This window comes from Dermacentor silvarum, chromosome 1 (assembly GCF_013339745.2).
Source record: "Dermacentor silvarum isolate Dsil-2018 chromosome 1, BIME_Dsil_1.4, whole genome shotgun sequence".
NCBI classification, from domain to species: Eukaryota; Metazoa; Arthropoda; class Arachnida; order Ixodida; family Ixodidae; genus Dermacentor; species Dermacentor silvarum.
Genome location: NC_051154.1, coordinates 435,545,565 through 435,559,348, shown reverse-complemented (window position 1 = coordinate 435,559,348; position 13,784 = coordinate 435,545,565). Strand labels below are relative to the sequence as shown.

General features: G+C 42.8%; 1 long non-coding RNA gene across 1 annotated transcript; it reads left to right on the top strand.

Annotated features, from left to right (window-relative positions):
• The first annotated feature begins 3,878 nt into the window (after window positions 1-3,878).
• Window positions 3,879-6,770, top strand: LOC125942600 (uncharacterized). The gene is made up of 2 exons (XR_007465248.1): window positions 3,879-4,049; window positions 6,606-6,770. It is a non-coding gene; the product is annotated as an uncharacterized LOC125942600 (long non-coding RNA).
• Window positions 6,771-13,784: the final 7,014 nt, after the last annotated feature.

The window sequence follows — 13,784 nt, the reverse complement described above, 5'->3', positions numbered from 1 at the left end:
CCGTTACCTCCTTGTTTACAATGGAAGTGAATGACGCCGGCGCGGCTTATAAAACCTCTGTTTTCGGAGATATCGTAGACGGTGACTAGGTGGACAACACGAAGCTTTGATCACAGCTTCAGAGAACATGCAAAAGCGCTTTCGGAGCTGATTAAGCTATGTCCAAACGGCGCAAGCAGCGTATACGATGCTTATTCTAAAATCGGGGCTAAATATGTATTCCAAGCTATCCCAGCTTTCCGATTATGAATTCAGTCAGGTTTAGTGTTTTGTTCTTCGTTCTTTATTCGGCAAATATTTTGAAGCAGTGGCTTGTCAGTTTCTGGCTCAGTGAAGTTCCTCGGTGCGGCCACTATCTGGTTATTTTCTGCTTAATCGCTCGCGGGTGTGCTCAGTTCCGATAGATTTGTTCTTGCTGCGCACAAGGATTGCAACGTAGCTGTTTTGTACATTGTAATACCTTGTAGCAAATATATATTACAGCTAGTAACTTGCTTACTCTTGTGGACCGTCACGAAACATTCAGCTTCGACCATTGGTGCGCCATAGGTGTAGTCCGTCATTTATTGTGTGTATACAGTGCGCATATATTCAAGTGTGCGTCCATTCACTTATTCTTGATACGTCGGCGATAGAGTGGGCGTAAGTTTTCTTGCCATTTGGACAGATGTGTATAGATAACGTGCGCGAAACTTACTATGACAGGAAGCGGTGCTACTCCCTTTGTCATTTTTTAACGAGTGGTACTCACTGTTGCCGACGTTCTGGGGATGAAGCCCTTTCTTTAAAGGTTAGCGATACAAGGCTGGCGGATGAGCACATTTCTGTATCCTCGAGGAAAGCTGTACAGCACGAAGTGCCGGTAACACGTTCGGACAGTTGCAGCAGCGGTCCGCGAACTTCGCCACACAGATTAATTCTATTCCTTAACATGCCAGTCACTATTTTTGTAGCCAACTACTGCACACGTCTTCAATCCACATTATTCAATCTAGCATAATTGGAGCACAGTGTGTTAGCGAAAACTCAGTTGCATTTCCTACAGCTGATCGCACAGAAGCAAGGTAGAATCGGTAATGGTTTCGTATTCGTGCGCGGTCGCTGAGGAGAGGTATGGCGCGTCGCCGTGAGCGCCATTTCTTTTCTCTAAAACAAACTGCTCCGCGAAAGGGTCAATAGTTCTAAAGTTCATGTGATGTTTTCTTTACTTATTAATTAGACAAAAAACACGGAAGCATTGATATCAGTTATTTCTGCCACAATTTTTGGGGCATACGGATATATTCTGTTATGAAAACATACATATTTTAATGGACCGTTCGTAGAGTTCAATAATTCGTTTGCAGCATCTAATATACAATGAAATTGGCAATGCAGTTATTATTCATGCATTTGATCTCTCGACAAATTCTATAAGGAGGAGGCCGCGCTGCAACCTGAGCCCCCCCCCCCCCCCCCGAACAAAATTTCTGGCCACGCCACTGCTTTCCCATTAAGAGCAACAGATTGCTTATGCATTTGTCTTCTTTGCAATCAATGAATAAGGCTTCCATAATTTCTCTTGTGTTCTGGTCTTTGTGATGAAACAATTGTTCGTTCTACCCCTTACAGCAGAAAACACAATTTTGTTTCATCACAAAGGCCACGCATACATGGTGTCTCATCTTTCTCAAGTTCCAATGTGTTTACAACCTGTCTTCAAGAATAAACTTCTAGTTGAGTCGGCGCTTGTATGTGTTCCTACTTATTTTATTATCCTCGTATGTGCTGCTGTTTCAAGTACGCATGTACCACTTGGTTAGGCTGATAAACATTCTCACAAAAAAAAGGAACTACCTCCACTCAAAAGGTAGCCAATTCTTTACAACTAAAAGGCAGAACAAATCGAAAGTAAGCCTTCACAGCGTCCATGAAAGTGAGTCTTCACAGCGTCACAGCGTACACCACCGGGCAGCATAAAAAATAGTTAAAAATCCCACTTGACGCAGAGTGTCAACAGAGATGCGAGCTTCCTGGTGAATCAGCCGCAGATCAATGGATGTCTCTTGCGATAAACGACGCCAAGCTGTTCTTGGCGAACGACACGTTAGCACCTGGGCATTTGGTGCATGTGTAACCTGTGGAGAAGGGAATGTAGACAGAATTAGATAATGCAAATTAAAAATCTGTCACACAATATACATAACCACGCACTAAATATTAGTACGCACTACCCTGTCAATTAAAATTTGCGTCTCTTTCAAAAGGGCCGTCGCGAAAATGAAGAAATGGGTTGTTACAGTAAATGTTACCGAATATACGCACAGCAATGTTTGTTTCACACCAGTGAAATATATTCCCGGCTCTCTCACAACACGAAAGACCATGCAATTGTACACAGCCGATACCAAGCTGCAGTCCGAATCTTTGGGAGCAGCAGGGCAGACCTAAAAAATTCGCCTAGAGCGATGCGCGCGCGAGCGTGCTAGTCAGAACCGGCACCGCTTCTTTGAAGCTTAGTATCCGCTGCGGCGTGGCTAAGAACATTCCGCGCGATTTGTGTGCAGCGCGTTGCGTACGCGTCCTGTGCGCATTGCACGCTTGCGTCTGTGCAGTGAGCTGTCTTCATGAACGTGCCATTCCTCGCCACGCAAACGGTGCTCGAGTGCGGCGCTTAGCTTGAGGCGCCGATGAGCCGTCTGGCGTTCCTTTCGTTTCTGCAAGCAACGCACATTCGAGTCGGCCCAGCTCAAAGAGGTATCAGAGAACAGCGGCGCGCTTGCGTTATCGCCTATTACAAGCGTGCAGTACGCCTTAAACGGCAACACGTCACGTTTGATAAATATGCTTACTGCGGTTGGGGTGGCGATGTGTATAATGCAAGCCCGTCGGCGACTTTGCCGACGTCGCCACCACGCCTCTGTTCATTTACGATGTGTATCCGTGTAATCATCGCGCCGATCCAGGACTTATGGGTAGGCTGTTCTCCGTACATACCGAAAAGGTGAAATATATTTTTGCAGCGCACCGCGACATTAGCCACAACGCAAATAGAGGCGCAGTTAACGACTACGCGAGAAAATGTGCACACTAGCCTTATTAAGGTATACGATGAGCCACTACGGATTAAGAATATTTTTTTAATCTCGCAGTGTCGCTCCAAAGGCGAAGCATCGATTGCGATAGCAAATTAGTAGACAATATTACGAACATTTCAATCGAAGCAGCGGCGGCAGCAAGCGCTAGCTTCGCGCGCTTTCGCTCCAGGGCATGCGGTTTGCCTGCAGAAAGTACAACTGCAGGCAAACATCTGAGCGTGTGCTTAACATCTCACGTTCGTCCAAGTGAAAATAAAAAAGAAACGCGGCTATGTGCTCAAGAAAACGAAATCACTTACCTGTGTGCAGAAGTTAGGCTGCGGCTTTGTTCACCTTCCTTCCATCATGAATTCTGCCGCGCAACTCATCAAAACTGACAGGCTCGAACATCACCCGAAGACCAGTAGCTGCGTCAGCGAACGTCTTCAAAGGATAAACATCCCACTTACCATCATAGAGCAATTTCACTAAAACTTGCGTCATGATGTCCAAAAACAAATAAAAAATTCTTCCAACAAAGCGCGCGCAGCACGAACCACCGCACAAGTTCAGACGAGTGACTGAGTCGAAAACCGGTCACAGCCTCAGTATCGTATTAAGTTTAATAAAATTGTTGCTACTAAAAATAACCACTACAATTCATAAATAATTGTTGATAATTTTTGTTTATGCAAAACATGATAAATTTTGAAGGAAAACCTAATTTTTAGCGTAAACAATAAATATTACGATTAACAAATTGCGACTACGAAACTAACGGCACACTGGGTACTGTTGCAAAAGACTGCTCACAATAGGCCGTGACTGCTGCGACCGGGTCGCAGCAGACAAAAGGTTCCCAAAACGTCTGCTGCGACCCATGACGTCACGTCCGCTATAACCCATGATGTCACGTCCGTTTATTTTCATGGCGGCTGTTTTTCGGGGCCGGTCGCGTTGTGAAGCGGTCCGTATTCCGTGCCTTCTTACAGAGTAATAAAGTAATCCATTTTTCCACTCTATATGCATGTAATAAAAGGTTGGTGCTGTCAGCTGCTTGATGTGTTGCTGTTAGTTATCTTGCGCGCATATTTTGCCTCGTGGCCGCGTCAAATTGCAGCCGGCCCGTGGAATGGGCCGTGGCATCCCATATAAAGCTATAAAGCTGATCCTCCGTCAGGATCGTTAGTACGTGTACAGAACCATCCAGTCGTGTGGTTCAGTGAATGATATGTGAAAAAACGAGGACGCAAGAAAATCCTGGCATGGTGAGCTGTTCCGCCAGATCGTGTTAAATCGCGTTTTTGCGCGAGATGGTCGAACAGCTTTGCTACTGCTTTTCTACAGCTTTGCTGCATTTCGTTTATTCATCACCTGCATTCTCTTTAATAAGACAAATGGCATTACTGCGCGAAAGAGCGTCTCGAAGTTTCCCAACAACAGCCAGTGCCGCCGTTCCTGTTGCATGCACGCTTACCAGCTACACGCTGTCCTCATGCAGTTAGAACGATTACGAGGCAGTATCAGCCTGCTACTGCGGGATGCAGGATCACTATGACAATACAATTAAAATAACTAAAGAAATTAATGCAGCAAGTTCAAACGTTGCCAAGCGTGATAAGCGGACCTGCCTCTTAAGATGCGTTGAATGAATCAGTTCCTTAAGTCAGCTTCGCCGCAGTATACGTGTTACGCGGTGAAGCTTATCCAAAAATTATTGCAGTAAAGCATGCCAAAAGTGAAAAGGGGCCGCTATCACGGGACATGTATATGTTCCTAAACTATGTACGCGCGTAGTCGCCTTCACCCATCACATTACGCGCGCCGAGGAGCGTAATAAGTGTATTGGCAGGTGTACTCACATATATGAAAACTGCCAAGAAAAGCTGGTTAAGGCAAGCTCTCTTGTCGAAACGTTTGCACCAGCCTGTTCGATCACAGTTGTACCACCACAGTTTGTGTATTGCGGTGAAGCATACCGATAGTGGGTAGGGGTCACGGGAATCGGGAGTGTAGGGTTTCAGCCAGCGACGAACCCTACCACTATCAACGTTCTAGTCTCAACAAAGCACATTTAGCACCAGGATGACGTTTCGACAACTTTTGTTGGCTGTTGGTGATGACACAACTCTTTTACAGATAACATTCTCTAAGCCTTTTGAAATGACAGGGAGCACTGACACCGGCCGATAATTTGACATGTAATTTCTGTCCCCTGATTTAAACAGTGCAGTCTGCTTCGCCTGTTGCATTTTTGTAGGGTAAACGCCAGTAGACAAGCAAACATTGAATACGTGGGTGAAAAGAGGCACTTCGCTTTGTTGTGTACCTGTCATACTGCTATTAAATTTTCCTTTCCTTTTAAAGTGCTTACGTACATCACATCGCAAGGAGTCACTGTGTAATTAGTGGCCTTGTCATGTTAAAAAACCAGGCTCTTCTCAAGAGAGGTTGGGGTTAAGTACCTGTGAAATTTTTTTAGAGGGGTAGTTTTCTGTGAAGAAATCAGATGCCAGAAACAGACCTGTGGTATCCTGGGTTTGAGTATTTAACAGTCGAACGGATACAAAATACATTATATATCTTGTCCGAAACCAACAAGTAAGTGAAATCTGTAAATATATTAAATAGCGTCCATGAGCAGCTGCAAGCTGTGCACACCTAGACCCAAAACACTTCTCTTGCTCCAGTCCATGCAGGCTGTCAGCTGCTTTGGTGAAGCCTCTAGTACATTCTCAGTGGAGCAGTAATTTTTGTCTGCATTTTGCTCAAGTGTGCCCTAGACATAATTGAGTGATTTGTAGTTGCAACTGGACTGCAGCCTCAGCTTGGGAGACTAGTGGTAGGGCACATTTTGTAAATCTAATCTACACATAGCATTACCAGTTTGAGCAGAGACCTGTTTATACATGTGTCACCTTTAGCATCTAGATTTTTTACCATGAATTCAGAAAAATCTCCTGCACATCGAGTCCCTAGATTTGAAATGCTGTATAAGTTGTCTTCTTGTTCATTGCGGTTGCGCTTAACTTCTGTTCAAATGAGAGAGCACTTCTGCATAGCGCATCAAAGACCATTCTTATTAACATGCCTTCCTTTTATTTATCTTACCTACAATCAAGAGCAAACGTATATAGCACATGAATGTGCTGTGCTTGAACTTGACTTACATTGCCATGTTTAGTAGCACAGTGCACATAGTTGGTGTTGCTTCATTCAAGCTAAGCATTACTGCAACCTTTAACTGTAGGTATTATGGTGTGAGAGCAGACAAATGGATATGCAAAGACAGTGGGGCACGTTAAGACATCTTTTTGTGTGTGAAAAGGTGAAAGACACACAAAGTGGGATAGAACACGTGTACTTTCATCTTTTCTCACAACAACAAAAAAACGTTGGAGGAATAAGGTTTCTTCACTGAGCCATAGAAACTATATGTTTGCTCTCGAATGTAATTCTGATTCGTTGGATTTGTTCTTGTGCTGTTTTTCTTGAGTGTGCTTTACTTTTTACACGTCAACGTTTCAAACTCGTTTTTATTTTTGACAGACTGAACATCCCACGTCTTGGTTTGACTTCCTGGTACAGGATACTTGCAGTTGGCATGGAGTGGTGAAGCAGCATGGTGTACTTTTATTAAAAGCACAGATTTGACCAGTATAGAAGCAGTTCATCAAAAAAACGTGTGCTGAAAATAAAGTGTTCCTACCCACATTCCTCAGTGTTTTATTATGCTTGTATCCCTGTATTCTCTTCACCAAACCACTTATATGGAGATTTGATTGTGATAAGTGCTTGTGAGAGTTTTCAGGAAGAGCTTTGGACCCTTTATACTGGTGCACAGGTAAAATGTGCACATGCTGTAAAATTGAAACACCAGGTGGAGTAGCAAACACCAATGCTTGATGTGGCATTTGTCGGGCTTGTGTGTCGGCACATTTTCCATACAACAATGTACTCTAGGACAGAGCATGCTAGCACTACAAAGCGTCCATCTTTTATGTTAGGTATACATTACTACAAGCTCTTTAAAGATGGTCACAAGAGAAATGCTGGCTTTAATTCAAAACTAAAGGTGAAGGAAGCTGTGCAAATGTATCGAGAAATTATGCAATCTGTGGCGTTTACTCAGTTCAGGTAACGTCCATACGTGCCATAAGGCCTTGATAGCTGAAACCTCAGTAACAACTGGTAATGCAATTAAAGAATCTTGCTACACTTTTAAAAATGAGGCAGTGAAATGAAATTAGTGTCACAATTCCTTTTTGTTAGTACTTCGTTTGGGTTGAATATTCTGATTGTAAGAACACAAATTGGAGGGGGCGATTTACATTAGAGAAATGCTAGTCTATTTTTATAATCCACCTTCTCTACATTCAAAGTGCAATAAAGTTACCATGGAAAGCTACAGTGAAGCCATTGGTTGAGTCTGTATGGTGGCAATCACCAACCTAACTGCTTGGGTTTATAGTGCCTTACTTGTACATACCTATTTAAGCGTTGAGCTATTTGAACATTGATTAAGGTAACCAACATATGAACAAGTAGTTTACTGAGTAAATTACATGGGGAAGGGCAGAAAGATAGGACAGAGCACAGGGGGTGTATTCTGCAAGTGTCAACCAAACGGACATAACCATTGCAACTGCTGCTTAAGTTCTGATTGGCTGGGCTGCGGCACACGTGAGAGGGAGACAGGTGCCCCAGTCAACCAACACTTCAGCGACAGATGAAATGGACGTGTCCACTAGATGAATACTTTCAGAACCCTCCGCAGTTCTGTCTGTGACCAACATGCCTGGTATGGCACCCTTGCTATCAATATCCATCTATATCAGCAAAAGTATGAAAGAACCACGTTTGTGCATGAAAAGTTTTCCTGAGGTTGTCTGCCCATGGTGGTAATCACAGGAAACAGGGCGGATCCAGAGTAGCACCAAAGGAGAAGCCTTTATCGAAACAAATATGGAGGGGGGTTACTGCATGCTCAAATTTGTGAGCTCACAAGTTTGCGAAGGCCGCGTCGTGTCAGTAGTTGATGAAGCCTACATGAGAGAGAGATAAATGAGATGCGAAAGGCAGGGAGGTTAACCCGAAGGTAACTATCCATTAACATGGTTAATGAATAACCACATAGGCTAAAATTATTTAGGTACTGTTTATGAGAACTACATATTTGCTGAAAATCTGTGAAAATAATTGTGCAAGTGCAGAATAACACCCTCCACTAGTGGTGACGTCCATGAAAGAATGAATATCTATAAGTTGTACCTGTGTGGTGAATAAAGTTACATAAAAAAACTTGGCAATGGAAACAAAATTCAGAGTAGTACTCCAAATACATTGCCTCTTCTTTAGGACTAGATGAATGCAATTAATTATAATAATCATTTGAAAATCGAATGCCAACCACAAAAATAAAAATATTATGAATGCTTTAGCTCCTACCTGAGAGCCATGATTGTGAACGAAGCTCCAGTTGAACCATCTCTAATTTTTCATTTTTATGGTTTGTGTTTAAACTACTTACCATGCCTCTTTCGACCAGACCAGACGAGCTTCCGTCGAGCTCTTCACTACTTCAATGCAAATAATTAGAGGTTGGCAAATGTAAATTTTTTCTAATTGGAATAGTAAGTGTCGAATAGTCGAATAGAGATGAATACATTTACAGCAGGCATATTTATCTTGATATAATTAAGCACCGTGCTTGTACTGACTACAAAAGAAAAAAAATACTGCTAACTATCAGGGAAGATTAGGATTACCTTTAAACACAAGTTCACTAATTGTGATTTAAAAAACTGCACAAACACCTCTCAAAATCTTTAGAGCCTGGTGGCAAACAAGAGTTCTAAGCATAAATAGCTGCTGTATGACTAGCTGTAAAAAAGTACTAAATAAATGGTTGCTGCAAAAAAATGGAAGACAAAAGCTGCAGAAGGACTGTTTTGCTTTAAAGAGATGTTAAAAGGACAGGTTGCAAGAAAAAAATCACTGGTTATAAAAAATTTACATGTTTAGACTGTCAATAAAAATAAATGATAGACTATAATAAAAAATCAGGAGTTGTCATCTAGCCTTCCATTAGGAAACCAAAAACACAGTTTGCATTACCAATTTTGTTTCTGCATTGCTTCGAACACTTTTGTTGTTTCACTTGTGATAATTTGTGATACTTTGTTAGCAGATGGTGAACAGTAACAACTTTAACAGTCGGTTACTGCGAAGTATTTGGCTAGTTTTACTTAATCAAAAATACTGAATAGTTCATTATATTAGAATACGAATAGTTAGCATGTAATGTTCGATTCATATCCAAAACTTCAAATATTCTTCCACCCCTACAAAGAATACTTCCTTTACTAGTGTTCATGCCAAAGCCCCCCCCTCCCCCCTCCTTAATATGTACTCGGCATCCACCTCTACAATCCTGAGGCATACTGACATTATGCTGTGTGGCAACCCAAGCAAATAAAAAAAAACCCGCATTTCCCCGAAGGGGAGTATGAGGAAGTGCGAAGCACGGGGTGATGCTATGAGGGGGCGCGCGCGACTAAACTGCAGAGCCGAGCGAAGGAGACGGCAGCGAGAGAGCACGACTGACGCGCCGGCGCCACACACACAACACGTGACGGCGGAGCGAAACACGCCAGGCGGTTGGAGAGGGGGTGAGCGGTGGGGAGAGTACGCACACGAGGGGCTGTTACCGGGCGAGGAGGGAGCTGTCAGCGCGAGGGGAGAGGCGGCGGCCGAGGGTGAGTGCAAACCTAACGGGGGGGAGAGGCACACCAGCTGCATGGCGCCGTGACGTCACGGCGCGGAGAGGGTGCGAGGAGCCGGCGCGGCGCGCGCAGCCACGGCGCGAAGGCGCCAGCTGCACAACGCGCCGTGACGTCACGGCGCGGAGAGCGGTGCGGAGCCGGCGCGGGGCGCGCGCAGCCACGGAGCGGAGGGCGGAGCGCGCGCCGTCACGTGGGGCGTGACGTCGCTGCGCCGTTGCTACAGACGCTCCTCTCCGCTCCTCGCGCCGTTGCTAGGGGAGAGGAGGAGGAGCGCTGATGCCGGCGGAGTTTTTGGGGTCGCTTAAGAAGTGCATTCGCACTTAAAAAATCCTGAGGCATGATTAGATTTGCATTGTGTGGTAAGTACCAGTCTGCAATAGTTTGGATCTGTCTGCTGTGCTGAGTAATTGTACATCACATGCTTGTAACAGTCAAGTAGTGCTTCTCAAGAATCGTGTTCGAACTGCACACACTAAAACATAGGCTGGGATATTCAAAAGACAAGTACGTGTTTTGCTTGCCAATCAACGTTTAGTTTATGTTAGGTGTGCTGTTAAACGAATATTGTAATTTGCTAAGGCAAAGAAACAACAAGCCAGTATCTCTTGCTTTATAAATATATGCACTGAACCAAGAAAGTAATTAACGAAGAAGAACATCAGAAATAAACACAAACTTGTGTGCACTTACCGGCATAAATTAATTCTCAATGCAATATTTCATTGAGGCATGCAACTTGAATTAAAGCCAGGTCACAGGCTTTCCAAAGCATTCCTAACTTGTATGTGTTGCTCAGTAACATTCAAGAAGATTTCACCAGGTTGATTTTTCCTTTGAATAACTTGGACAATTCTTTCTCGTAATAAGTCATGCAGATGACTTCACTTTTTGAAGTCACATGTCAAGAAATCAGTGCTAGAATAGAGTATAGCATTATGCACAGCTGCATATTTAAGGCACTTTCTAAAAACACACCCATTTATGATCATTCACTGTGTTAGTAACTATACTCCTACCGAAGCAGACTGAGAACACATCTGGGCTCAGTGGCGCACCCAGAATCTCTGCCAGGGGGGGGGGTTGAATTTTTAGGGTGGGGGAGAGCAAGCACTTTGCATAATACGCAATTGCCTTGCTTTAGCCAAAGGAATCCAACAGCGAATAAAATGCATAATAATTATAATTATAATTACACCAAGGATGATGACGATCTTTATTCCATCAGCATTTTACTCAAGCTAAATTAAGTGTGAATAAATAAAGACAAGATAATGATGGAGTGTTTTTGTTAATCAGGAAAATTCGACGTCAAGCCTCCTCCTGAATTGTAATGACAATGTGAACAGAGCACTAAAGGTCCACGTTGGACTGGTGGGGCTGGACGCGTCGGGGGGGGGGGGGGGGTTAACGTGGCCTCAGGGGGGCGTTACAACTACCAAACCCCCCCCCCCCCCATCGGTGCGCCACTGTGGGCATTGCATTCAATAGCTGATGTAAAATGCGAAAATTACGGCTTGTAGGTATGAATGAACAAAATGAGTAAGAAATATAGGTTCTCAAACTTCTAGTATTGAGTGTGGCAACATTTACGAAAAACACATTGCAATCAATAAACATAAACTGCAAATTCCCAACATTTATAAATACCAGTAATTTAAATCTTTTATGAAAAAGTTTGGCATTATACTGACTGTACATCAAGCCAAAATTTTATTACTCCGTATTAAACAAGGACTCCCTAAACAATGCAACAAAGGATATTCCTGTCTTCTCTGCATCCTTTAAAGACATTATCCATCTCCATGGAATAAAATTATCTGACTTCGACACATTTATTGACAGTGCGCCGTCATTCATGTATGAAGGGGCCATGTACATACTGAGTGAAATCGCAACATTTCAGTCATGTAATATTGCCATTATCTTGCTGCAACAGTAAATATAAAGTCCTCATCGACAAGTTCACCAACTAATCAATCATATAAACAAATATAGTATGCAGATTTGAGTAAATCATTTTTGTTCCCTATTTAACAAACACAAATAAGCTACTGTATGATGCTCTTTCGGGAATATCAGCGTACAATTTACGTGCAAAAAGAAAGAGGTGGTTATTAATTACAAGCAGCAAATGGGTATATTACTATATTCCAGTCGTAGACTTACTCGCGCAGATTTACGTTTTATCTGCCAGTTGGCCATTGCGATATTAAAACAGCAATGGCCCAAGTTCAAAGGGTAACACAGTATGAAAAAAATATAGTACTTTACGCCTATCACACCGGAATATATATGTATGTATGTATGTATGTATGTATGTATATATATATGTATATATATATATATATATACCATTTTGCCTACACCATTGGCAGATTCAGTTTGTGTCTTCCCCGAGACATGTTGGAGGTAATTGTGATAAGTATGACTTGTATCTGTTACGTCGAAAATCTCTCTCCCTCTTGTTTTCTTTTTTGGAGGAGGCCCCTCTTGATGCTATCCTTGATTATACACTCATCTTAGCCCACATCATTTTATATTTGAGGCGTGTAAGGCCATGGTTCTTTATGAGATGCAACTCTCACGTCGTGCCTACCATACGGAATTCTACATAAGCCGGCACCCATGCTTAATCATTTTCTGATCAACTGTTAATGTTTAGACTAGCATCCTTTCCTCTTGCATGACAGTTATCTCGGCTGTATTGCTGCTGCCCTCTCATGTAAGTATTCTAATAAATTATCATATTCAACTTCCTCTTGAACATTGAGTCCAGTCTTTGCCACCTTTATGCGTGTGTTGGATGTCATTTTTTAAGACGTATCTTCACATTCTGCTTCCACTTCATCCACTTTAGCATCCTCACTTCAGTTACTTCTCTGTCCTGACTTCTAGATGACTTTATTAAAATTGTTTCAGTTCCATATACAGTATTGCTGGTCATGTATTGTCTTATAAGTTTATTAGAAAGTAAAAATCTTTCAACTTGACTGGGACCTGTATAACATAAATATACACCATGATGCATCTTTCCAGTTTTTCCAATCTATGTCAGTTTTGCTGATCCTCTGGACTGCCTAATAGTTCCATTTTGGCGTTTTCTTTTATCATTGAACCTAGGTATCCGTCTTCTCTATGGCTTACCCTCATGGCTTCCCTTTCATTAACTCTGATAAACTGACATGTGGCTACCAGACGTGGACAGCTTGCCTCACAACACAAGCTGCTTTTGCCCTAACCTTTGTGCAAGGTGCCAGTCAGCATGGGCAAAGCAGCGAGAGCAGGGAATTATAGAATTAAGGCAGAAGTGTGAGCAATTAAGGGAAGCCACCTCTATCCGGGTAGAGTGAGGAATAGTATTTAGAAATGTTGGGAATTCGCAGTTTGTGTTTATTGGTCTATTAAATCTAGCTATTTCAGTTATTTCAGCACATCTTTTGCAACTTTCAGTTGCAATGTGTTTTTCGTAAATGTTGCCGCACTCAATACTAGAAGTTTGAGAACCTATATTTCTTACTCATTTGGTTCATTCATACCTACAAGCAGTAATTTTCGCATTTTACATCAGCTATTGAATGCAATGCCCACAGTGGCGCACCGATGGGGGGGGGGGGTTGGTAGTTGTAACGCCCCCCTGAGGCCAAGTTAACCCCCCCTCCCCCCCGACGCGTCCAGCCCCGCCAGTCCAACGTGTACCTTTAGTGCTCTGTTCACATTGTCATTACAATTCAGGAGGTGGCTTGACGTCGAATTTTCCTGATTAACAAAAACACTCCATAATTGTCTTGTCTTTAGTCATTCACACTTAATTTACCTTGAGTAAAATGCTGATGGAATAAAGATCATCACCATCCTTGGTGTAATTATAATTATAATTATTATGCATTTTATTCGCTGTTGGATTCCTTTGGCTAAAGCAAGGCAATTGCATATTATGCAAAGT